Raw genomic sequence first — 26,638 nt, forward strand, 5'->3', positions numbered from 1 at the left:
GCACTAAACTTCCTCATTGACTTTCTTAGCATCTGACGGGGAAAAGAAGCCGAAATAGAGATTGAAAAAAAAACCCAACGGAACTCGATTTAAACGTGAACAGTATTTTTATTACCCCACTTTATATAACATGTATAAAGCGTCTTGTTAATACGATGAATTAAATCTTAAATTATAATTTATATCTACATTTGGGTTCGTATTCTAACGAGAAGTTAACATGTATCTTCAATTTTATCTGCAAAGTAAAATTAAGTTTTCTGTGTGAAAAATGGAATATGATTACAATTTTCTTTTTCTAAACTTGTTCAGTTACAGGTTATCGACGCAGATATTTTGAATTTTCATACAAATATATTCATTTTTTTTTTATATTTGTTAATAAAACATATAAGACATGAATATCATGATATTATATTCCCAGGAGTTGTACGAGAAAACTCATTTGGGACGGTACATAAAAAAATAGTACATTTCTTGTAACAATACATTTAAACAATAAAAATTTAAACAAATTTTAACAATCTATGAACTTAATATTAAAAAAGGAAAGAAAACATTTAAACAATCTGTGAACTTAATATTAAAGAAGTAAATAAAAACATTCAAACAATCTGTGAACTTAATATTAAAAAAGAAAAGAAAAACATTTAAACATTCTGTGAAATTAATATTAAAAAAGAAAATAAAAACATTTAAACATTCTGTGAACTTAATATTAAAAAAAGAAAAGAAAAACATTTAAACCTAAAACACAATATATAGACTATTCACAGAAACTGAGCTAAAAACATAAACACATTTTCGTACATAAATATCGATGTTCGTTTAAACCGTCTCGATATGTACCGATAAAGATAGCGCTTGTAATCGCGGCCCAGATCTTAAACGTCTTTTTCATGTTTTATGTATCGCTAGCACAAAGCAACATTGAGATATCTCTGAAGGAATAATTCTGAGATAATCGGACTTCTAGGTTTGAAAAACGTCCGACTGAATTAAATTATTTGGAGTAGATTATGAATGCTATATTTTAAAATTCAAAACTATCTTACTTCAGTAGTTTATTACAATATTTGAGTTTGTCCAAATGTTTGTAGACAAAATACTGGATTTCACCCCCTCGGGACTCATTAAGGTTAACAAATTACAACAGGGATTGAGAATACCTTAAAGAAGGAATATGGAAGTCTAGGCATTTACATGGCTTATGACCTCTCATTGGTTGTTTTAAGTACACACTGTGTAACATTCACCATGTTTAAACATCAATATTTCTTCAATTCTTCCATTTGTTGATTTAAGTTAAGTTAAAGAGCTGAAACCTTTATTGTTGTGAAGAGATTCGTCTGTCTGAATCCATACTTGGCAACGCCTGAAAACAATTTTCCAATTTTTGAACTTCTTGTACCAGTTGATTTTATTACAATATTTGAGTTTGTCCAAATGTTTGTAGACAAAAGACTGGATTTCACCAGGGAGTCGTAAAGATTAACAAATTACAACAGGGGTGGAGAATACCTAAAATAAGGGAATATGGAAGTCTAGGCATTTACAGGGCTTATGACATCTCATTGGCTGGTTTAAGGGAAAATGCTGAAAGTTACACAGTGTAAAGTGGCCACTTAAACCAGCCAATGACAGGTCATAAGCCCTGTAAATGTCTAGACTACCATATCCCTTCTTTAAGGTATTCTCCATCCCTGTTGTAATTTGTTAATTCGTATTTCATTATTTGAAAGCATCAATTGATTAACATATATGCGTGTTCATCTCAAAATTGACAATTTCGGGTTTATCACACTGTTGCTTTTGGCTAGCGATATGTCTCTTGAGTCATTGCTTCTGTTATTCTGAAAAACAAAGGGTAAAAAGTCATGAGTAAAATTATATTACTTAATATATTACTATATTACTAAAATTATATGACTTTTTACCCTTTGTTTTTCAGAAATCATTATGTACAAAACCACACTCACGAAGGATGGGACACTAAAAATAAAATAAAATACTTAAACTCATTAAAATAGCATTATATCAACTCATTAGTTAACCCGAAGAATTTTTTTCGATAATGATCCTTGAGATAAAAATAACTTTATTTAATTTACTTACATATAACTTTGAATTATCTATCCTTACCTCTGTTTTGTATAAATACATTTAACTCTTCAATAAAGATACCAGTCTAGAAGATGTCGCGAAAGCGATGAAACCGGTCACTGGATATTCCAAATTCGTGGATCAAAGTATCACTCGTGTTTTATTTATATAATAAATGTATTAATTTAATTACTCAGAAATAGCGCTTTCGGGTGTTTCGGGTTCGACGAGGAATTTGTGCATTGAGTTACGTTGTGACCTCAATAATTTAGGTTTCACGGTACTGCGGCTAATTACGCCACCCTCTTGTGCAATATGTTCCGTCAGTATACAGCGAAAGAGCGTTAAGTCAACTGTTGGATCAGTTTATTCAATTATTCATCATCACGCCCCTTTCCGCATCCAGTGGTACAGGACACTGCATCAGTAACCAAATGCAGCATAGTCGGGCATATGTTACATGAAAGTAAGATGATCAGTCCAAGAACAATGAAATTTATTTATCTCTTCTTCTTTTCCACATCCGGTCCTAAGTGGAGCATGTGGACATCAGCAGTTGCCTCTAGGAGACCCTATCGCCAGCCAGCACTCTCGCTTCTTCCCATGTCAATCCAGCGCCCCTTAATTCCGCCGAATAAAGTCTAAAGATCGTAATTGACGGCCTTCCAGGACGGCGTGATCCCGCAGGTTTAAAGAAGAGGCAACATTGATAAAAATCACTTATGAGATCAGTTGTTCTACTATTTTCCAAAGTGCGCCGGCCCCTTTTTCTGTAAATACCTTCATCTTGTCGGACATTAAACCTAATTTTAGTGCTATAATTTATTGATTTATTTGGAAAAAAACAACATATCGTCGTTGCACATCAAATATTGGCCATGTGACTCCGAGCACATTCTGAGAAAATCATCAAAATGCTACTTTTTGACATTTTTTTTTTATTTGAAAATTTATTTATAAACCCTTACGGATTATTACATTCATATTACATAAAATAATATATACATTTTTCATTTATACTCTGTTGTTCAAGATAATATTTTTTACGTCTTTTGAAAAGTTTGTCTAAGTCTTTTGTTTAGTTTTGTCTGGTAGTTTATTATATAATTTCAGTCCCTGGTTCATTAGTCTTGATTGTCCTTGTCTTGTTTTAGAAAGTTGTTCATGGTATTTGTCTGATATTCTCGTATTATGTCCATGTTGACTACAATTTTTACTAGTTTTAGTTCTTCGTCTACAATTACATTAGTGGCTAATTTATGGATAAATTTTAATGATTGTAGTTGAAAGAGTTCAGTTATATTTAATTGCTTAGTTTGTTTAAAAAGTTCTCTAGTTGCAGTTATATAGGGAAGGTCATACACTAACTTTAATATTTTATTTTGTTGTCTTTGTAGTCTGTTTATGTCATTTTGATATCCTGCTCCCCATAATAGTTGCGTATAACATATTTTAGTTTTTACATAGACTTCATACATTAGAATTTTTTCCGTTTTTGGAATAAAATTTTTGATTTTTAAAAAAAGACTCGATAATGTCGCCACTTTGCTAATTAAATTGTTGAAATGAATTGTCCATGTTAGTTGTCTGTCTATTGTTAGTCCTAAGTATTTAACATGTTCAATTTCAGTAAGTCGTTCATTATTTATGTAAGCATCTACTTTATGACATTTTTTTCTAGTTTCAAAATGGATAATATTGCTTTTTTTTTCATTAAGTGTAAGTAAGTTTGTGTTTGTCCATTTAGTCAACATAGTTAGGTCTTTGTTTATGTCATTGTTTGTTAATACGTCTGTTTGATTTTTATAGAATAGTCCAATGTCGTCGGCATACATAATAATTTTTCCCTTGAAATTGTACAGTGACAAATCATTAATGTATAAAATATATAATATTGGACCCAAAATGGATCCTTGGGGTACTCCAAAATTTACCGTTTGCAAAAGGCTTTTTTTTTCATTTACAAATGTATACTGCTTCCGATTTGCTAAGTATGATTTTAATAGTTTACTTTCTTGAAATTTTACTCCTATGTCGTTTAACTTTTTTATCATGGTCTCAACATGAACCGTATCGAAAGCTTTTTTAAAATCTAAGATTACTCCCGTGATTGGGATCCCAGTATCCATGTTGGTTTGAATAAAATTTATTAAATTCACTAGGGCTGTTCCGGTTCCTTTTTTTTCCTGAAAGCCATGTTGATTATAAGTAAGTAATTAAGTATTTAATATTTTAAATAAATATATTACTTGAGTGAAAAAACACTGTACATGTCCGTCACATGGCCCATATTTGATGTGTAAAGACGATATATTGCATTCTGAAAATAAGAATATATAGAAACCTAAATTGTGAAAACAGTCAATATACATTTCCTCAGTGATGTAAGCTATTGATTAAATACATTATGGTATCAAAATAAAAGCAATTAAAAGTTTATAAAATATATAAAAAATAAAATGTAAATGAAGTTACTCGATTATTTTACAAAAAGTAGTTTTTTTTAATATGAGCGAAACCGATAGGATGACCCATGGTCTATAAGACAGTTTTCGAATACGCGAAGGGAGTGCTTTTCCTAATTATATTTCTAATTTTTGACTTGATGCACTCTCCCTCCGCGCCCTCGATTCGTGCTCTCGGTCGCCCCTGTCCTCAGGGTAACAAGCGGAGGTCTGAAACAAACCACTTTTCTATTGGCAAACTTTCCCGGGGCGGGGGCGGCTTTCTCTATGACAAATTGAGCGCCGCCTTTGTGAGCCGCCCGCCGCCCGACCGCCCAGCGCCCCCCGAATCCCGCCGATGTCTTTGAGCGCCAAACTCCACATATTCGGCCCGCAGACGGACGGATCCTGGCGGGACGAATCTATGTTTATTAGTCGGGGGATGCGTTGCGGTGTTATGGCTGCTAACCCTTTGTGAGGAGTCAAGAGTCGGCAGCCGGGACACTATACACTTTTACTAAACATGAAAGGGTTTTTTCTGCTCGAATGAGTGTAAAAACATAATTTTTTCGTTACTTCTGATGTTGTTCATCACGCTTTGATTCTACCAGTTATTGATTTTAGGTTATGTTTTTTTATACACGGTGTTTGGTCAGTTCAATGCCTCTCAGGCATTGAGTAACTGATAACAGCGGGATTTTAGAGTTTTAGTGGACTGTATGGAATTGTTACTCACTTTTAAAGTTCTTCCGATTGTTTCTTATATGAAGCACTTCACTATTGCTGCAGCACGTATACCGGTATCGTGTACATGTTGTAGATGATGATGAACTGTACAATTTAGTCTATTTACAACACACTAAACTTCACTTTGTACGAATATGCTGACGCAGTAAATGATAAAGATTTATCAGAGAGGCGAATTTTCACATGTGACTTTCTCACAGAACGGTAGAAGCAACAAGAGTTTTGAAATAGGAAGGATTTGGGGAGGAAAGGAATATTTACAGTCTTATATGAGTTGCCAGTATAGAAAATGTAAAATCAGTACTTAACACACGGCATAGAACATTTTATAAAACGATTCAAAATTGTGTAAACGGATCAATTATGCAATATAAAAAAAACTGTTTGGACAGCTTATTTTCTTAAGGCCTGACTCTCCAACTAGCCAACCGCCGACGCTATATTTTTATCGCTTATCTTTTTAAAAAATTCTATGTGGATCCAGCGTTTCGAAATATGTATTCCCTAAGTTTGATTGAATTACAGGGCTTTTAAGGCATTTTGATTAAACATATATTTTTTTTTGGATTCTGAAAAGGTGTTTTAATATATTTTTTTTTTGCTCCAAAATTGGCCTTGAGGCCCAATTACAGTGGTGAATTGCAGCCCAGTACAGCCAGGCTTGAGAAAAAAAAGTGTTCTCATCGGGAATCGAACCCAGAATCTTCCGTGTGTGAGCTAAGAGTCTTAACCACTACACCAGAGAGCCGTGGAGGGTTGAGAGAGAAAGGCGAAGTAGGTATTCTGTATTCTGATGGGTAGTCAGAATACCTGAAACTAGTAGTGTTATAATAATAAATCGTATGTGATCTTTATATATTATACTAGCTGACCCGACAGACGTTGTTATCCTGCCTAAACGTTGGCTTGCCTTGGAAAAATACTTTTTATTGACGAAGAATTATTGTGATTAAATTCCAAAGCTAAAAATTGTTAATATCCAAATATTAAATTTAAGTAGGTACTTGTTTATGGTTGAATTCCAAAACATTAAATAAATATTTTTTCAAATATAGCATTCTTTTTGCAAACGTCAAACTCCGGTCTTTTCACCAACAGAGGGGTGTACTTATGTTGAAATATGATTTTTTTAAATTTAATATTATTTTAGTATTACCAAAAATCCATTAAAAAGAAATAAATGGGTAGAAATTATAAAGAAATTAAGGAAATAATCTGATTGAGATCCACAAAAAACAAATGCTGTTTGTAAACATTCAAAAACAAACTTTCTTTATACACAAAAAAACAACATATTTCCATTTTTTTGTAAATGCATTCTCCTCGAACGCAACCCTGGTAGATCGATGAATAAAACATTCATGCTCTTTACTTCTTTTTTACACATCAGATTAAAGATTTTAATATCTATGAACACGCAAAGCGCAAAGATCTACATTTCTCTGAAAACCGCACGTAAATCGGTTAAGCCGTTTAGGAGTTCAGTGACATCACACGTACAGAGGAATTATATACATATATATAAAGATGTTGAATAAGTGTTTTGTTATAAATGTGTTCATCATGACACTGTATTGAAAATACCTTAAAGCATAATATAGTATATTGTACCAAATTGACGAGTAGAGCATGTACCAAGTACCCAAGAATCCCGTCACAAGTATTATAGAATGTCTCTTTCTTCTATCTGGACAATGTTGGCCGGTAAAAGCCTCCGTGTCCACTTTGAAGTCCTGCCAATCGGTCATGAATGGGAATGATCGTCCCATTGGGCAGATACCCCGTGTCACGAGACTGCCTATAAGAAGAGAAGGGGGGCGGGTATGTGGAGAGGGGGCAGAGCGCTTTGATCGTCGCCGCCGCTTTGACAATTATTAAAATTTGCCCTCACGAGGCTCGCGCACCTTGAGACGAACCCTGCCTTCCTCGCACTCCCGGGGACCCCGCTCGGGAGAGAGGGACGCACGTGGGAGATGTATACATTGTACATACTGGAGTGAGGATTAATGTAATAAAACACACCGCGAACTGGTTTGTGGTACGCTGGAGAAAGAAAGCTAATTATTTACAGTAATTAGTCATTTCTTTTGTCATCGGTTCAGTGTTTTGCTTGTTACGAAATCTGCGATTGTTTTGTCCGCAAGATTTACCGTATAGTATTTTGAGGACGATAAGACCGCATCGGACCATAAGACGCACGCCAATTTTTGGTTGAATTTTCAGAGTAAAGTGCGTCTTATGGTCCGAAAAATACGGCATATAGGGGAAGGTGGGGCATAATAGGACCTTTAAGGTTTGACGTCAATAAAACACCTTTTTTAGTAAATTCTTTATTATGTAATGTAAAATTTCTAATTTATTTTTTAATTTGCCTTTTTTAACTCAAATGTTTAATTTTAAGGGACATTTTCAACAAATTGTAAATAACTCACTATTAGAAAATGAGAATCAATTTGGGGTAGAGTGGATTCGAACCACGGACCTTTGAGCCGTGAGTCCGAGACACTAGCCATGCGACTACAACCCGATATTTAGATAATTGTAGAAAAAACTTAAACAACTAGTCATTATTATAATAATAAAAATACTTAGGCATATAGTTTTATTCCACTTTTATTTATAATATTTTACAAGTGACCGGGTTTCGTCGTGACCGACATCGTCAGACTGGTAGAATACTAAACAAATTTCTATACTATATACAAGTGCAAGCAGGGGTCATGATTTTATATAATTATGGGAATAAAAGGATTTTAATTAAAATAATTTAAGTATAAAGTGAAAACAATTATATGAATTTAAATTTTGTTTGAATGTATTTAATAAATACCTGTGAAAATTATTAAATTTTATGAAGTTTTATAATGAAAATGTATTTGAATTACATTTGTTAAACTGGTTGGTAGTTCCGTCGACAGCTATGTCCCCGGGCTCTTATATTTTAAATGCAGTTCCACCAAGAAATGCCAGTAAAAAAACTCAATCTGTTAACTAGTCATAACTTACATTTTAATCAATATTTTTTTTTAAATAAATTCAGTTACTATATTACAAGTTATTAAATTCAGACGCTTAATGTTTCCTGATTTTTATTTCATATTTCCTATTCTTCATCTCATTGAATTATTACAGCTCCTTTGTATGGGTCATCTCTCTGTTTCTGAAGTTCACGCAGGGGTTGCTGTATACCATTATTGGTTAGTAAATATTATTTTTGTAGTGACACGATATTGCCGATTACTTTCATCACAAAACGATATTCTCTATCATTTACTTCACATGTAGATGTTTCATCATTCTTATTTTCTTTTTGATAATCCATACTTATTTTTTATTTGCTGTAATTTTGTTTTTGCCTTTTTTATTGCATGTTTTCTGACACCCATCTTCAAAGAAATCCATTTAAAATTTATGGTCTCTATTTGAAGAACGAACGAACATAAACTTCGGTCAGTTATCTTATCAAATTTCAAAATTGAAAGGTCATAAAATTTTTCTTAAAGTTATATACAAGTTCAAGCGGGGGTTGTAAATCATGATTAAATTTAAATAATTTAAATACAAAGTAATAACAATATTATGAATTAAGTTTTGTTTTGATGTATATAATAAAAATAAGTATTTAGAAATTTGTTTAGTCTACACCACCCTGACGATGCCGGTCATGACAAAGCCCGGTCACTGGTAATAATTATAAATAAGAGTGGAATAAAACTATATTTGTATATTTATTATTATAATAAAAATGCAGCACCGTTAAGAAATGTCTGTAGAAAAACTCAAGATATTGTATTTAATTTGTTTGATTTAAATTCTAATATTTCATATTCGTTATTATATCCATAATTTTAACGTATATTATCGTGTCTGTTTTTTACGATTATATACTTACATCATTTGTGAGTATAAAATAATTATCGTATGTTACACATTTATTTACTTGTTCTTTTACAATTCATTTATTATGTTTTTTATTGGGATGTCCCGTGCCGAGGGGTACATTTTATATAATTTTGAAACATGCCTTATTTAACACAATTAAATCGTGATTTCAAATTCATATAAAACATAATAAAATCACATAAAACTTATAAATAAGCACATTCTTCTACATATTTGGCCTGATCCACTCATCAATCAATCTACATTTAATAGTTTTTTTCAAATTAACTACAATGTAAAATGTTGTATGTCATTCATACTATATTTTACTTTATGTCTTTTCCAAAGTATAATATTGTAGTGCATTTTTACAAAAATTGCGAAACATTTTATGTTTGCTTTTACAAAGTAAGCTTTTATGAAAAAAGATGTAAAAATAGATATGCATACATTTTTTTTTTCAAAAATGCTTAATGATTTATACTGGACGAAAATATCTTTTAATCCTTCTTATGTAAAATCGCGTTTTGTGGGTTACGATAGTATACGTAGAAGGTGTCGATATGTGATAAAAACAATGTTACGTTTTTTTAATTTAAGGTCACTATCACGAAAATGACTGCGATTTGGATAAGAATAATGGGTCACTATGCACACAATGATCTTATCATCTGAACTGGGGAATTTTCATTGATGATTCCCACGGCTTTGCTATGCTAACGTGTGGGCGCTTATCGTACAATATTTCCTACATTTCATAATCTGCTATTTTCCTCGCTTGGACAGCTGAGACCTTTTTACTGCGTGCAGCGCTTCCCAGGGTGCAACTTACAACTTTCAATTTCTTTTCAAGAATTCAACTCCCCGGGGAGCTGTTTATATTAACATATTACAACAGATATGAAGAACATTTAAGATAAGGTAATATAAGAAGTCTAGGCATCTACAGGGCTTATGACCTGTCAATGGCTGGTTTAAGTGGCCACTTTACACACTGTGTAACATTCACCATTCTGCCCATATTTGAACATCTATATTCCTTCAATTCTTTCACCTGTTGATGTTTGTGAAGTTAGACGAATCTCACCCGCATAAATAAAGGTTTCAGCTCTTTTAATATCTTTCTTAGTCATTCCATCCCTAGTAAACATACTTTCCAGATACACATATTCCTCTACTTGTTTTAGTATAACTCCATTCGCAGTGATTTCACATTTAGTCATACTTTCATTTCTTTCAAAAACCATCACATTCGATTTATCGACATTCATCAGCAAATCGCTTCTCTCGCATACATCGTAGACATTTGTTATCAAGAATTGCAGTTCCTCTTTGTTGTTAGCAAGAAGTACAGCATCGTCAGCATACAAAAGACAATTGACATTGAAATCACCCATTTTTGCTTCCATTCTTAAGCCTTTTAGTTCTTTCATGCAGTTATGGATATACACGTTGAACATCCATGGTAACATCACACGTCCCTGCTTATGAATGTCAAACCACGATGTGTATGATCCGTTTACCCTTATACATGCTGTGCTGTCTTTATACAGAGAAGCAATAGCACGTGTTAGATTTCCGCTCATTCCGTACTCCGATAACACCTTCTATAATTTTTCTCTGTCAACTCTATTAAACTCTATATTTATTTATAAAATATTACTCTATATTTATAATGAATTGATTGTTTTATAATTTTTTTTTGGCTTTACGATTCTATGACGTGTTGTGGGGACCAGAGAGAGATATTCCAAATTCGTGGATCAAAGTATCACTCGTCTTTTATTTCTATAATAAATAAATAATGCCATTAATGAATTGTTCGTTCGTCTTTCTTTTTAGTATGTCTACCTTTGAAGTTTCCTTGCACCGCGCCGCCCGCACGCGCCTCGCGTTACACCACAAAGCAAGTGTTTCAATTGGAATCCATTATTGCACTCCGCAAACCGAGGTGTTTTCTTAATGTGGATAAAAACATACTGGTTTGTTATGCCCGCCTTTTTAATTACATTTACGTGCATAGATTTTAATCGTTCAATCAAGTAATTCGTTAGGCGTGAATCTGAGAATTACGTTTCGTAATTAAATTGTAAAGTTTTTGTTATACACGAGCTTTTATGACTGGATTTTTTACACGTAAGAAAAAAATGTTGTTTTTTAGGAGAACGTCGTTTAAGGGGATTTATTTATTTATTTTAAAGAAACAAACAGTCGACAGTGATATAATAAAGGAAAAAAATACGGTTTAAAGACAGACCAGCGAAGTTTCTAAATAAGAATCATACATATTATTGAATTATGTTACAACAAAGGGGTGTGTTTATGTGTATTTGTATGAGAGTAAATCTAGATGTGTGTTTATGTGTATTAGTGTGGGAGTAAGTGTTCAGGTGTGTGTAAGGGTGAGCATTATTAAATAGTAAGTGGGATCGTATCGCAGCCAGAAATAATAAGTCTTAATTTATTTTTAAATAAATTAAGGGGCATGTAAAATATATCAATAGATGAAAAAAATCATTATAGTTAGAACAAGAACGACGAGTGTTGTGCATAGTTAGTGCTACAGATTGCGAATAGTGTTTAATAGTGGTGAAGTTTGTGGTAAGACAGAGTGGTGTAGCGTTATATCCTTTCTACGTACTCCTAAACTGTAATGATTTGTATTTTTTATTAATATCCCTACAGAGATGAGGTAGATTTTTTTTCAAATTCAGGATTATGGATATTCGAGCGTTTACAGGGCTTATGACCTGTCATTGGCTGGGTTAAGTGGCCACTTTACGTTTTACAACATTCCCCATTCCGCTTATTAGCGAATATCGACACAGGTAACATTTTGATTTTTGTATATATCTTATTGAATGAGAAACCATTCACTAGCGTGTTGGAGCGCCATCTATGTATTGATATTGAAGTTAAGTATTTTTAATTAGCATATTACTTTATTTTATGTATTTAAGACTCTTCCGAGTTAAATTAAGTACTAGTCATACATCATCTCTGTAGGGATATTAATAAAAAATATATACCTACTCCCCCTCGGGAGAAATCCAGATTTGTGTATGTACAAAAAATACACATACCAAAAAATAATGTTGTGTAATGATTTGTTTGTTTTTGTTTTAAATCGGAGGATATAAAATAATTTTTAACTAAACCGAAAAGTACGATTCCTTCTTAGTAATTAAAGACCGTTTTTCAAAACATTGTTTGTTTTAAAACATTACTTAACCTGAAGGTAATCTTATTTTAAGTTTATAATTTTCGTTAATATCAAATTTGCACCTAATATAAATTATTGAAATTTGGGATCGTTTTTTCAAAACACGGTATTTTTTCCTGTAAGACATATGTAGATATTTCTTAAGCCGGTTTTTAGCGTGTTTTGGCGAGTTTTTTCAGGTAAACGATGCGTCTCAATACTGTCTTCAAATTAAAATAAAAAATAAAAAATAAAAAAACTGAACGCCACGTTGAGCAAATATCGTGTTTTGAAAAAACGATCGTCAATTTTGTCATTCCCAGTGAGGATAACGTAGCAACCAGATTTAAATAAATAACTAGGTATAGAGTTTATCAATACTTGTCTCTAAATATCATAAAAAGGTATGATATTATATATCTTATTCAAAATTATAATAAAAAGTAGTTCTTAGGTTTTGTTAGTACATAATGCGTGAAATATTTATTTCGGTTATAATTTTTTTCTAAATATAATTTACAGGTCTTACGACCCATCATTAGCTGGTTTAAGTGATCAGTTTGCACTCCGTGTAACATTTGTTACATATTTTTGCAATTTTAAATTGATAATACCACTATTTCAATTTTATTTATTCATATATATGTACATTACAAAATGGAATATCTTAATTCGTACACATAGAAATAATTAAAATAATAAAGTTAAATTAGGTATTTATAAAAATGACACATAAGTTTACATAATATTATAAACTCTAATAAAAACACAGAATTTTGGAAAAAAATTGATCGGAACCAGCATGAACACGATCACAATACTAGAGAAAAGAACAAAATTAGACTTCCATTTAGGAAAAAGGCAAAGTCACAAAATTCAATTTTATTTAAAGCAATTAAAAAGTATTACGAAATGGAAAAAAATATTTATGAAGAAAAAAACATATCAAAATTTAAAATAATGGTCAAGACATATGTGATAAACAATTTATAAATTAAATGTATTTGCAATGTTATTATTAGAACACACATAACAATATGTATGATATGTGTGCCCTACTTTAAGATTTAAATAAAAAACAAAATAAATATTCAGAGAATAATATTTTTAACAAGTAGAAAATCTTGTAACGAAAAACTCCCTCAGAGACATAAAAAATGTCTATGTCCAAAGTAATATTATTCAACATATAACATATTCTACCTATCTTGGAATATTCATGCTTCTTCAATTCTTTCATCTGTTGATTTCTGTAAAGTCAAAGAGCTAAAACCTTAACTGATGCTTGTGAGATATTTCTGGCAAATTTATTCATCTAGACAATGCCTGAAAAAACTATTTATTTTACACAGGAAAAAGGCCCTTTTCAAAACACTAGGAATTAAAGTAAATTAATAATTTCACTGGCGAAACATTTATATATCATTTATACAAAGAGGGCCCCATATGCATGGCAGTAAAAATGTATAAAAAGATTCCATAAAAAAAGATAATAAACTGTATTAATAAATCTCCAGGAGTGTTTTTTTTTTAAAAGGATAACCCGCTAAGCCTATATTTTGAGGCTTTTTAGCAGGTGGGATAGAGGGGATATGGATGGAGCTAATGAAAAATACACCACAACGCCCAGATCAATACAGAAAAATCTTTCTTGTATTCTTTTCGCAACTGGCGGGAATCGAACCCGCGACGCCAGTTTCACAGTTGGCCGTCTAACCAACTGCGCCACGGCGCGTCATATGTAAAAAGTGTTTCTAATAAATAAATGTTTCTATACTTTAAATGAATATTTGGAAGATGCAATATAATAAGTTAAAATGTATTAAATATAATTAATGTAAGCAATAGACACCAAAATCTTGCATAATGTTATTTATTTGTTTGTTTTTTTTAATATATTTTTTTAAATTTTATTTTTTATTTAGTTTTGATTAGACTGTAAGAAATTGCTAGTTGCAATAAGTCCGCCATTTAACTGTGTTTACCTTGTTATTATGTGTGTATGTATGACATTGTATTTTATGGTTAGTAAAGATTTATTGTTATTATTATTATTGTTTACTCCTTGGACCAGTTGGTTAAATCAAAAATATTTTAAGTTTGTCCGAAAATGGAATATGAATGAAACCACGTTTTTTTAATATCCTTCTCCATATTTTGTAATAAGTGAAACAATACTAACTAGAGTTGAGTCTCCGCATTTCTCTTCCCAGCAACCACCCCCGTGGGGGGGAGGACAAGTGTGCGGCGGCGGTGCCCTTTGACAAGCAGATATTATTGTCTCCTTTGTATGTGGTACTAAAGAGGATCCTTCCCCTTCTCTCGCTGAGACCAATAATCGAGTACTGCCATCAATAAAGACTTCCACTATTATAGAACGAATTATTCTACTCAAAGAAAGATTATGGCTTTGGTAATTTTTCACGGAATTAAAAATTAATTTTATTAGGCTGTAGATTTACGTGCAGTCGGATACGTATTCTGAATCTTCTATATCCCCTATAGAGTGGTTAATTTGGGGATTTTATTTTTTTGCATGACATGTGCTTATACTTTGCTTTATTTATGGCCACACTGATGACTAAACGCCAAACAAATACGAACGCGTGGAACTTAATGTAAAAAAATTCAATAATGTTTGAGTATGTTCAAATGCTTGCAGGTTGGCTGGATTTCCTTCCTAGGGAGTTATTCGCGGCCTCCGTGGTGTAGTGGTCAAGACGCTTGACTCACGCGCGGAAGGTTCCGGGTTCGATTCCCGGTGAGAACACAAAAATTAAAATATGATTTTTCTCAAGCCTGGGTGCTCTGTGATGTAATTCACCACTGTAATTAAGCCTCCTGGCCGGTTGTGGTGCAAAAAACAGGCATTCGGAATTGAATCATATTTAGCAAATCAGGAAAGTCAGCAAAGTGTAGTCGCATTAAAATAATAAAAATCTTCAAATTAATCACTCTTTGGGGGTATAGAATATCCAGAATACCACCACAGGACAGAAAAACATGGAAAAAATGGAAGTGGCGTATAACCAGCAGTAGAGAGAAACGGGCTTATAAGAAGAAGAAGAGCTGGCCCATACATACAAAAAGTAGGAAAATGAGACATTATTTCAATCATATTCATTACAATATTATCCATTTCATGAAACCTCGTCGACCTTCTCGTACAATCAATCACAAACAAGTGGAGCCAACAACGTTTCACATTGTTTCGAGCAAAAAACTTTGTATTGATCCTTGTACACAAATGGGTCCCATTGTGGACAGCCGTTCTCCGTGGGCGGGCGGCCGATAGTAAAGTATTTGCTTACTTGCGGTTTCGCTTTTTGCCTTTATTAATAACGATTGTGGTGTAAATCGGACGTCTATTGCCGCGACGCGACGGCTGTGGACGGCCGACTTGAATATTAAACGGACCCGAGGACGAGACGCGAAACATCCACCTTTTACAGTACCTAGTACCTACCTACGTGTTGCGCGGCACACTATTTTATAATATTTTAACATCATATTAATAATCAAGAAAATAAGAATATATTTATCAGTAATAATTAATTTTTAAAAGAATCCATTATGAAATATATTGTCGCCGTTCAGGCAAAACACTAATCCAAATAACTCCATTTTGAGAAATCGCAATTTGAAAGTTTAAAGACAAAGGAAAAATCAGATTTTTGTGTTTTAGAGGTGTTTTTATCTATATGGCACTATCTGAACCCGGCAATGCTTTGCTATTGCTAGATTTGAGAACATACTCGTATACTTTAATTAAATGAGCACAATCGGAAGTTTAGAATCAATTATTTTATTTAGAAAAAATATAAATACACATGAACATTATTATTTTTGTGTTTCGGATTACATAAATTGTGAGGATATGCGATGACAGAGAATTTTGATAAATGGGTATTTGAACATTCTGTTACTGTCTTGAAGATGCCTTCCCGATTCTATGCAATAAGACAACTGCATTTCGGACCTTTGATGCCTAACTAAAATAGATAAAATCGACGTTTCGTTGTATTGAAAAAGGATGGTGTATTTACAGGGCTTATGACCTGTCATTAGCTGGTTTAAGTAGCCACTTTACACACTGTGTAACACTCACCATTCTGCGACTCGGCCATTCGGCCACTTAAACCAGCCAATGACAGGTCATCAGCCCTGTAAATGCCTAGACTTCCATATTCCCTTTCAAAAAAGTTACCCTCTCTGTGTCAACAAATTTAGATTTAATATGTTTTTAATGTATTCCTCACACACAGGCCATGGCTTTAATTGCTCACCTGTAGCTCAATCACCAATACCTATCGACGTGCTTAAAAACATGCTAAGCATTTGAGCGATCTCAATGAACATGCTTAAGTTGTCGCAGTCATAAGTCTGTAAGTGTGTAATCTCTAAGTCAACGCTCGTGGCCGTTTGTTTTTTGTTTTCCTCGTAAATAGATACAGTTCACCGGCGAAAAAACGGCGTTTACTATAAAAAATAAAACAATATATTATTGCATTTGCAAAATAGTAACGAGTAGCTAATACAAAAAAGTTTAAATTAAATTAAAATTACTATGGCGACTGCTTTTTTTGACATTTGGCTTGCCAACCGCCGGCTAAATGCATTAAATATCATGATAAATAATAAATAAATAAATATAAATAACAGTTTTAGAATATTTTCCATTGGTGAAATTCAAGTATGTGATTGCGCAGCAGGATTATACTTTGCGAAACGTGAATATTTTGACATTGAATATTAGATGTTCACGGATGTTGCTTTGTGATTGCGAATACGATAAACAACCATGGTGAGAATATGTTATCACGTCGCTTATTAGCACGTCGATAGTTATTTGTGATTGAGCTATTGATGTTATCTACTAAAAACCTTATAAAAAAGTATAAAATGAATTCTGAATATGTCCACTTAGGTGAAAGCGCTCGTTGGTCTAATAAAACAAAGTAATACTTGGCCAAGGATTTTTTTGTCATTTTTTCACAATTTTTGTCCTTTCCCGTCGAAAAATGCCTATGAAAATTATTGTTATTTCTGCTACATCCATCCCCGCTCGTGACGGTCTAGTTAGGTAACTCCACAGGTTCGTATACGTACAGTTCGAATCCCCGAAAGCCAAGTTGGAGAACCGCCATATGGCGTATCGGGTTCCACGCAACTTTGTTACATTTAATACTGTTGATACGTTTTTTGTACTTTTTATTTCGCCGAGAGATCTCCGGCAGGCATGAAAGGGTCAACTTTGGCCGGCCTTTTAGTTATGACGAAATATTACTTTTAAGTTACATTAAAAATTAAAGGGGTTCTCTTAAATTATGGCAAAATAAAGTATATCGCCGTCATGGCGGTGAAAATAAGTGAGTCGCAATATCTTAGTTTAGAAATATGACATACGTTGACAATGCATCTTTCCTTCGTATAACAAACCATTCAGTGTTTTTCAACTATTTTAAATACGCGACCCATTTATGAGTAAAAAAATATCTGGCCTACCCTTAGGACCTTCATTTTACTATTTATTTATTTATTGATTCATTTGAAATTACACTCGTTTAAATATTAATGAACTTATTAAAGCTTCTTAGGCTGTGCTCGTGTCAAGTCATAATAATTAACAATAAAAAATACACAGTAAAATTCATTAGAGTAATCTTCTTCTTCCAAGTCGGTCCCTCAATGCTGAGGATCGTGATCACCATGAACACTTCTAATTAGTCTGTTCCACTCCAGTCTGTCCTCAGCCAGACGTATTGACTCATCAAATTGTAGCCCCGTAGCCACCTTTATTTGGTCAGTCCATCTATATGGGATTCTACCCCGGCTTCTCCTACCTTCAACTCGGCCAGACATTATTGCCTTTTCTAGATTGTATGGCTCACGTCTAGCAATATGTCCAAAAAAAAAACAGTATCCTTCTCAAACACACCACTGTTTGACGAGTTGTAATATGGAGCTCTTCCAGTATCGATGCTTTCGTCCTTCTGGCTGTCCAAGGCACACGTAGCAGCCTTCTCCAACACCACATCTCGAATGCATCGATCATCTTCCTCTCGTAGGCACCCATTGTCCACGTCTCAGCCCCATATAGGAAAACGGAGAATACCAGGGCTTCCATCAACCGCTTTTTTGTGTTTATTGATATACCTCGATCTCGCCAAATCTTCTTCAAACGGTTCATTGCTTCTTTGGCCATTTGAATCCTGCGACCGATCTCAGGTCTGCAACTGCCGTTGTTAGAAATAAGCGAGCCGAGGTACACAAAGTCATCTATCAGTTCAAGGTCTTGCATCTGTCGTGTCCTTAGGAGACTGCCAGCTCTGTCTACAATCATTAGAGTAATAAATAATAAAATTCCAAAGAATACAATGTAAAAAAGATAATCAGATATAAATATCAAAATATAAATTATACAAATTTAGATTCATACATAATCAAATATACAAAATAATAGTATCATTGAAATCAACAGAAAAAGAATATACATATAAGAACATAATTATAAGAACATAATTGAAATGATAATTGAGATATGGTTTCTAGAAACTATCTATACTATAATAAGAAATAGGCGTATAAATAATATGCCAGATAAGAGTGAGTACTAAATTAAATAATACCAAAATACATCATGAAAAAACATTAAAATATCAAGATATATAAAAAGCAAATTAAAGTAAAAGTATAGAACTTACTACTAGTATTTCAGTGAATTAAACGACTACATATTTATTTTCTTTCTAACTAGACCATTTTATTATTAATCTAGAAATCAAATGAAACGTAGGAGCGAGGAAATCGTGCTGATTAGTTATAATTATGATTTGTAAGATACACACAACATGCTTTAAATGGAATTTAATTCGCTTAAGATTAACGATTTCTGGTTGAAGAAAAAAGAAGAATAATATTCACAGCTGGCAAGGAATGATTTGTAATTTTTTAGTGCCATTTGCTACATCCTACCTATCTGAACTAACTTTCTCTTTAATGGTGGACATAAAAACTGCAAGGAGAAATATACTCCAATTAAAAAATAATTTGGTTATTTGTGTCTCAAAAATAGTATATCGATTATCAAATTATTAAAGGATTATAATTATGAAGGTACACAGCCTTCTAACTGAAATTGTTTAATTTTTTTGTCGATTAGGATCTAAAACCGAGGCTTTTTACTCTTGCATTACTTGTGACCGCGACACCACTAAGAAAGGCTTTGCTACCTCGTTTGAATGTCGCGGCCCACAGGTTGAAAGACTCTGAGCTAGGTTAATGATATCTTTCTGAAATATCTATTACCATTGTTATAATGGAAAGTTGACAGTTACTTTAAATTTTATTTATAAAATAAAATTATTTTCTCAGCATGAAAAATAGAATATGCGTACAATTTTTTTTTCTAAACATATTCAATAGGGAAATATCGGGTTTTTGTAAAAATAGCTTTTAAGTAATAAAGGTCTATAAAATACTGTCCATTAAAGAAATTATTTTTTGCTAATTATTAGTAGCATAAAAATAATTCTAATTTTGTAATTTTGAATTCCCGCAAAAACGGTCATTCTATTAACCATGCCTCTAATACGCCACGATTAATGTTTATTTGTTTCTGGCCATTAAAATTTGTTCAGAACAATATCACAAATCTTGAAATCACAATAACCAAGGTTCTAGCAACGTATTTTAATTAAATTTCTTTTTTACTTAACTATGAAAACATTTATGCACAATATCCATATTGATTTTGAAAATAGAATTAATTATTTTAAATCCATTTCATATGTTTTTATCAGTATTCGTTGTATGTGATATTTCCGTTATATATAGATTACCGACGAAGATACTTTAAAAATTTTAACAAATATACGCATTTTCGTATATAAATTTCGATTTTACTTTGTAGACAGTCTCTCTGTTAACTTCCCATTGTCTTCGAGGCCCAGAACAACGGGACAACTTTAATTGACCATAAAGTAAAATCGAATTTTCTCTACGAAAATATTTGTTTAAATGTTTACAGTATCTTCCTCGGTAACCTGTAATTGAAACCTTTCCGAAACTTCTAGGTGTAGGTTCTGCAGTGCAGATGAGGAAACACACATGCCATGTGAATGTGATGCTTCACATCATAAAAGAAGCCTCATCCTCGGGGGACCACTGGTTAAACCTGAGGATGTTAGAGAGCTCGCCCCATACCTAATAGCCCGATACTTTACGGATCTGGGCTTGGAGGGGGAGATTCAGCAAAATGAGAGCTCTCGCCTTCCACACATTAACCCCGGGCTCTTTATAGACCTGGGCTCGGAAGGCGAGAACTATACGCGGGGATCCGACACAATATATATTTACAGGTCGAGTGACGTCTGGAGCTTGTATAGTTTTGACCCTCGCCTCTAAAAATAACCTGTAATTGAAAATGTCCCGAAAATCAATTAATACAAATATACACATTTTTGTAAAGAAAAATCGATTTTACTTTAAATACAATTGAAGATAACTCTGTCGACTTCGCATTGTAATCAGGACCCTGGACGTCCATGTCCATATTCACTTCTTAAAATGTTCTCTGTTAACATGCTCAAAATATTTGTCAAATCTAATAACACATAAAAAATGGCGACGAGGAAGCTTGTCAAGCTTTCCCCTGTGTAAAAAGATTTCAGTAATTATATTATTAACACACGTACAATCATTCGTAATATCTCGTAAACGAAGGTAGGTTTGATTAAAAGTATAATGCACTTTCTCCAGGTGAAGTCGGAAACTCCGGCGGATGGATTAAAGTGGATTATTTTTACTCGAAATGCATATAACTTCGTCCTGAAATATGAAGCTAAAGTTTACACGGAGTTAGAACTTTTACTGAACGGATGGTAGATACTGTCCCGTTGTCCAACTTTTTATTCAATCCGCTGAGTTTAGCAAACTGGGGACGATCTTATTCATGATGTTCATCTTTTACTTTTTCTGTGGTTAACTTTTGTATCAAGTCATTTTTTAATTTATTTTTTTAAAGTTACTAATTTATGTTATTAACGTTTATGCATTTTTTACTTTCAGGGTACGTATTCTGATAGGAAGTTAAAATTTATCTTAAATTTTCTCTACTAAGTAAAATTAAGTTTTCTGTATGTAAGGATCGGTTCTCGGACCGGTTTTGTTTATTATATACATAAATGATATTGTCGAAACATTAAAATATTCAAAAATAAGACTCTTTGCAGACGATGCCTTAATACATATATCGGGAGAAAATTATAAAACAATTATGGACAGACTAAATCATGATCTTAATAATGTATCACTGTGGCTAAAAATTAATAAATTAAAATTAAATGTTAACAAAACTAAATATATGAATATAGGAAACAAAAGAATAGAAATTACACCATCAATTGTAATAGAAAATGAAAAACTTAATGAAGTCACTGAAATTAAATATTTAGGTGTAATGTTGGATTCAAAACTTACATTTCACCAAAACGCTAAGATGGTAATAAATAAGATTTCAAAAAAAATATCAATTTTGGGAAGGATCAGAAGATTTATTGATAAGGACTCTTGCAAAACTATTTACAAAGCAATTATTGAACCACACGTTAACTACTGTAGTAGCATTTTATTTTTATCAAACAAAGAAAACATAGATAAACTAACTGTATTACAAAATAAAGCCTTTAAAATCATTTTGAAAAAAAAACAGATACACGAGGGTAAAGTTGATGGTAAATGAAATGAAATTATTAACATATAAACAAAGATTATTTTACAATACAATGATATTTGTTCATAAAATTATAAACTCTAATAAAAAAACAGAATTTTGGAAAAAAATTGATCGGAACCAGCATGAACACGATCACTAGAGAAAAGAACAAAATTAAACTTCCATTTAGGAAAAAGGCAAAGTCACAAAATTCAATTTTATTTAAAGCAATTAAAAAGTATTACGAAATGGAAAAAAATATTTATGAAGAAAAAAACATATCAAAATTTAAAATAATGGTCAAGACATATGTGATAAACAATTTATAAATTGAATATATTTGCAATGTTATTATTAGAACACACATAACAATATGTATGATATGTGTGCCCTACTTTAAGATTTAAATAAAATTTAAAAATTTAAAAAAATATAATATCTTTGCATTTTTTTTTCTTAACATGTTCAATTATCGGTTACCGCCGAAGATACTTTAAATTTTCATACAAATATACACACTTTTGAACATAAATATCGGTGTTAGTTTATACCCTCTCGATATGTACCGATGAAGATGGCGTTCCTAATCGCGCCCCTGGTGTATTTCCTCTACAAAATCAAAGACCTCATACTAAAAAATGAAAAAAAAAATGATTTACGAAATTTATGTTAAAATCAAATTGAGTTACATGATCGCTTTCTGGAAAACGTTACAAGACAGACATAATAAGAATACAAAAACAACAAAATAAAAGGATTATAACAAGACAGACATAACAAGGATACAATGACAACAAAATAAAATAATTAATCTAATACACAACTTACCCAACCTGACCCCTACGACTGAACTAAAAAACTCACCTGTTTTGCATAAATACTTTTGACGAAAATTGAGATGATTAAAAATGTACACACAATTGCAGTTGGAAACACACAAGACAATGACATAACATAAGGGCTGTAGTCTGGTAATTTATAACATCATCTTATTAACGTTTTTATGACCTTCAGACCTGCCCTTATTTTTTTCGGTAATTTAAAATTTTGCCTCCGGTAATACTAAAAAAAATATAAAAATATTGAAATATTTTAGTTGAAAACTTTTTTTTGGAATTGTATTTATTTTTTAAAAAAGAAGATAATTCTGGTTGTAATATTTGATTTAAAACAACACCTTATTTACGTTTTTATGACCTTCATACCTGCCCTTACCGAAAACGATAATTATCTTCTTTTTTTAAAAAAAAGAGAATACAATTCTATAAAAAAGGTTTTAACTAAAATATTTCAAAAAGTTTTTTTTTTTTCAAGTATTGCCGAAGGCATAATTTTACGTAGAAATAAAGGAAAATGACACAAAAATGCATGTGATTAAAAATGTCTCTATTCCTTTTCAAAGGCAAAAAATTAAAATTTTGCTTCTGCCACTTTCATGTTCAATTTATTTTAAGACATTTTAGTCAAATACTTAGTCTTTATTGAGATCCAAGATACTTAAATTTAGTCTAAATTTGAAATGGCTTAATCTGCCGGTCTAATAGTAATTATAATTTAGTTACATAAAACTTTTAAGCATATTTTTTAATAGAAATACCTTAAAAAAATATTGTTTTTTATAATTTGTGTTTTATTTTATTATTATTGCGCGATTAAATTTTTTTTTTTTTAAAACAGCAAAATCGTATGATTTTCTCATTTTGCGAGCGTTTTACCAGACTAGCACTTTACCGGACTTTACCGGACGGCAAAAATGCAGACATACACAAATATAATATCAGACAACATCAACACTACCTCTTTTAAAAAGCTAAGACAAACGTAGGACAGTCAAAAATACTATGCAATGGACATATTACTACAACCACTTACCACTTGAAACATTATACTGAAATTTAATATCAACCTGAAAAATGTGTGGGCAATCAATGTATGACAGGGTCGCGAATGATGCAATCAGGCGAGAGTGTCAATCTGAGTCAGGTATTATTGATTAGATTAAGAAAATGTCTCCGAGATGGTTTGGTCATGTAGAACGAATGGATGGCAAAACAATGGGAAAACAAGTATATATGGCGAGAATAAACGGTAACGTGGGACGAGTACGACCAACGAAGACGTGGCATGATCGGATGAACCAAAATCGTAAGACTGGTCATGTCTTGACTTTTCATGTTTAGTGCAATTTATGAACTTTTGCTTAAAATCTTACAACGGTAACATTAGCTATTTATTAAAAATATAGAAACTTAGATATTGTCAAATTTTATTAAAAATATACATAGTTTAGCAGAAACGAAGTACGGACAAGTCCAAGGGTCGGGTAAACCAAAATCTTAAGTCTGGTCATGTCGAAAACAGGCAGAACCGAGGGGGAAGTAAGACAAGATGTATGAATGTGGAAGAAGCTAGAAATGTATGCCAGGCAGAATAGACGTGTGTGGCGGTCCATTCTCTTCGCATACCTCTACGGAAAATCGGCGTGATGGTAATAGTAGTAATGATGTAATAACTTATACATATTACATATAAGTTATTAATTTAAAAAATACTTGGTACACTTCCACTTATTTATTTTGACCAATTAGCGCTTTCACCCTCTAATGGGACATCTTCAGACTGGTGAATATTATACAGTGTAAGGATAATTTATATAAAACTAAATATTATCTTAAGTGTAGGTACATTTAAAAATAAATAAAAAAAGATACAATATGCAATATTTCAATGGAACAGAGTGAGACAAATTATTGAAACATGTGTTGGCGGTGTACTTTAAGAGAATATTTTATTATGTGAAAAATATTTATTGTTTTATTACAATGTACAGGGTCCAACTAAGGGGGCTATGGAATTCCATCAAGAATTGTCAAAAAATATTTTAAATGAAGTAATAGTAGTAGTTTAAATCGGAAATTTCAATTTGTCGGAAAAAAAACTCTATGTGGGGTGCGGTGTATGGTTTATGTAAAAACTGAATTTTATTATTCTGAAAACAACGTGTAAGGGAAATTGAGAATACAACATACACAATAGTTTTGTTAATCCATACAATATGGCTACCTGCTGAGCATTTATTAGCTCACTGACATTTCGAGTTATTTGTTTGGCAAATTTCATACTGGATGTAAATATTTTAATTAAATTTCCTAGATTTTTACAGCCGTTCGGATGCACAATGAGTGCGAGCGACACTCGGCACAATAAGCCAAAAAACTCATCGTGCAATATTATCATTTTCGTATGGAAATTCAACTCAACAAAGTCGATAAATTTCAAAATGGTTTATCATGCCCTTGTACAGTCTTCTCTTTCTTATGGAATAATTCCATGGAGAGGATTCTATAATAATCATACTAAGCCTTTAGAAACCGTACGAAAACTAATTATCAAAATTATACTTCATAAAAATTAACCTTTTCCAACTCCAACCGATTATTTCAGGAAGCTGTACTTTTGAAGCTACGATAAATCTATTGCCAGGAATGTCTAAAATATGTTTTTATGCGCCAACATTAATTTCTTTCTAACTAATTCTAACAGAAGACCCCCGACTGAATCATTCGCTGATCGCTGAGTTTTTATGAGGAGAAGAAGGGAGAAATAATCTAGTTCTTATCATTTACTCAAATATTTCAATTTTTAGACCATTTCTTAAAAGTCGTATATAACTAATGCTGGAAAAATGGAAATCGAGTTGTGGTAGAGTGGTATTCGAACCTCGGACCTTTGTTCCGTAAGTCCACTATCCAAGCACGGGACCACGACCTGATTCTAGTGGAATTGACTTCCTTAGGATGAAGTCCATGAGGATTATAAAAACTCCTGACTATTCCTTGTATTATATGATTTATAAATATACATAAAAAATAAGCGTTAAAAAAATAGCTGAAGTAGAATAAAAAGTACCAATAGATCACAATTTTTTTAAATGTATTATGGCGCGGCGTCTCAATATTTTCGTTCATTTTAGATGCATCGTCGTATCCACCGCAGATTCTTCCCATTTATTTTGTGAGTATTTCTTGCAATTGGATTTTGATGTAAGGGCTGTGTTTTTTTTCCTTCTCGAAATTTCCATCATCTGAGCCGCGGTTTGAAGAGTAGGAATCAGGAACGAAGTGCACTGGCGTCTGGCGTCTTCCATCGCCGCGTCTCCTTATATTAGATTGTTCGCGACTTTAGGGGAAACTCTATATTCAATTGTTTGCCAGCATTGTCTGGGCACGTTCTTTGAATATTGTTATGAATTGTATTCCCCCTTTTCTTTTTCTGCGCTCCTGGTACCTAGAAACTCCTCTCAGTCAAGAACCATATTTATTTTTTATATGACACTCATACAGAAAGATTAATAACGTATTGTATACGAGTATATAATTTATTGTAATTTTGTTAGTCTAACGTTTGCCCAATTTTTTTTACAAAATTTCAAGTGTATAATTTTTTTGGGAAAACAACAACATTGCATATTTTAAAAGCCATTTATAATTTTCTATTTATAGATACTTTTTTTACAAACTATGAATTTCGGAAACTAGGAATTTA

General features: G+C 32.4%; 1 long non-coding RNA gene across 1 annotated transcript in view; it reads left to right on the forward strand.

Annotated features, from left to right (window-relative positions):
* LOC148281510 (uncharacterized) overlaps positions 1–26,638 on the forward strand; it is a 172,120-nt gene that overhangs the window by 41,046 nt on the left and 104,436 nt on the right. The window lies entirely within an intron of this gene.

Source organism: Micrasema longulum, unplaced genomic scaffold (genome assembly GCF_059751315.1).
Source record: "Micrasema longulum isolate JH-2025_06_02 unplaced genomic scaffold, ASM5975131v1 h1tg000452l, whole genome shotgun sequence".
NCBI classification, from domain to species: domain Eukaryota; kingdom Metazoa; phylum Arthropoda; class Insecta; order Trichoptera; family Brachycentridae; genus Micrasema; species Micrasema longulum.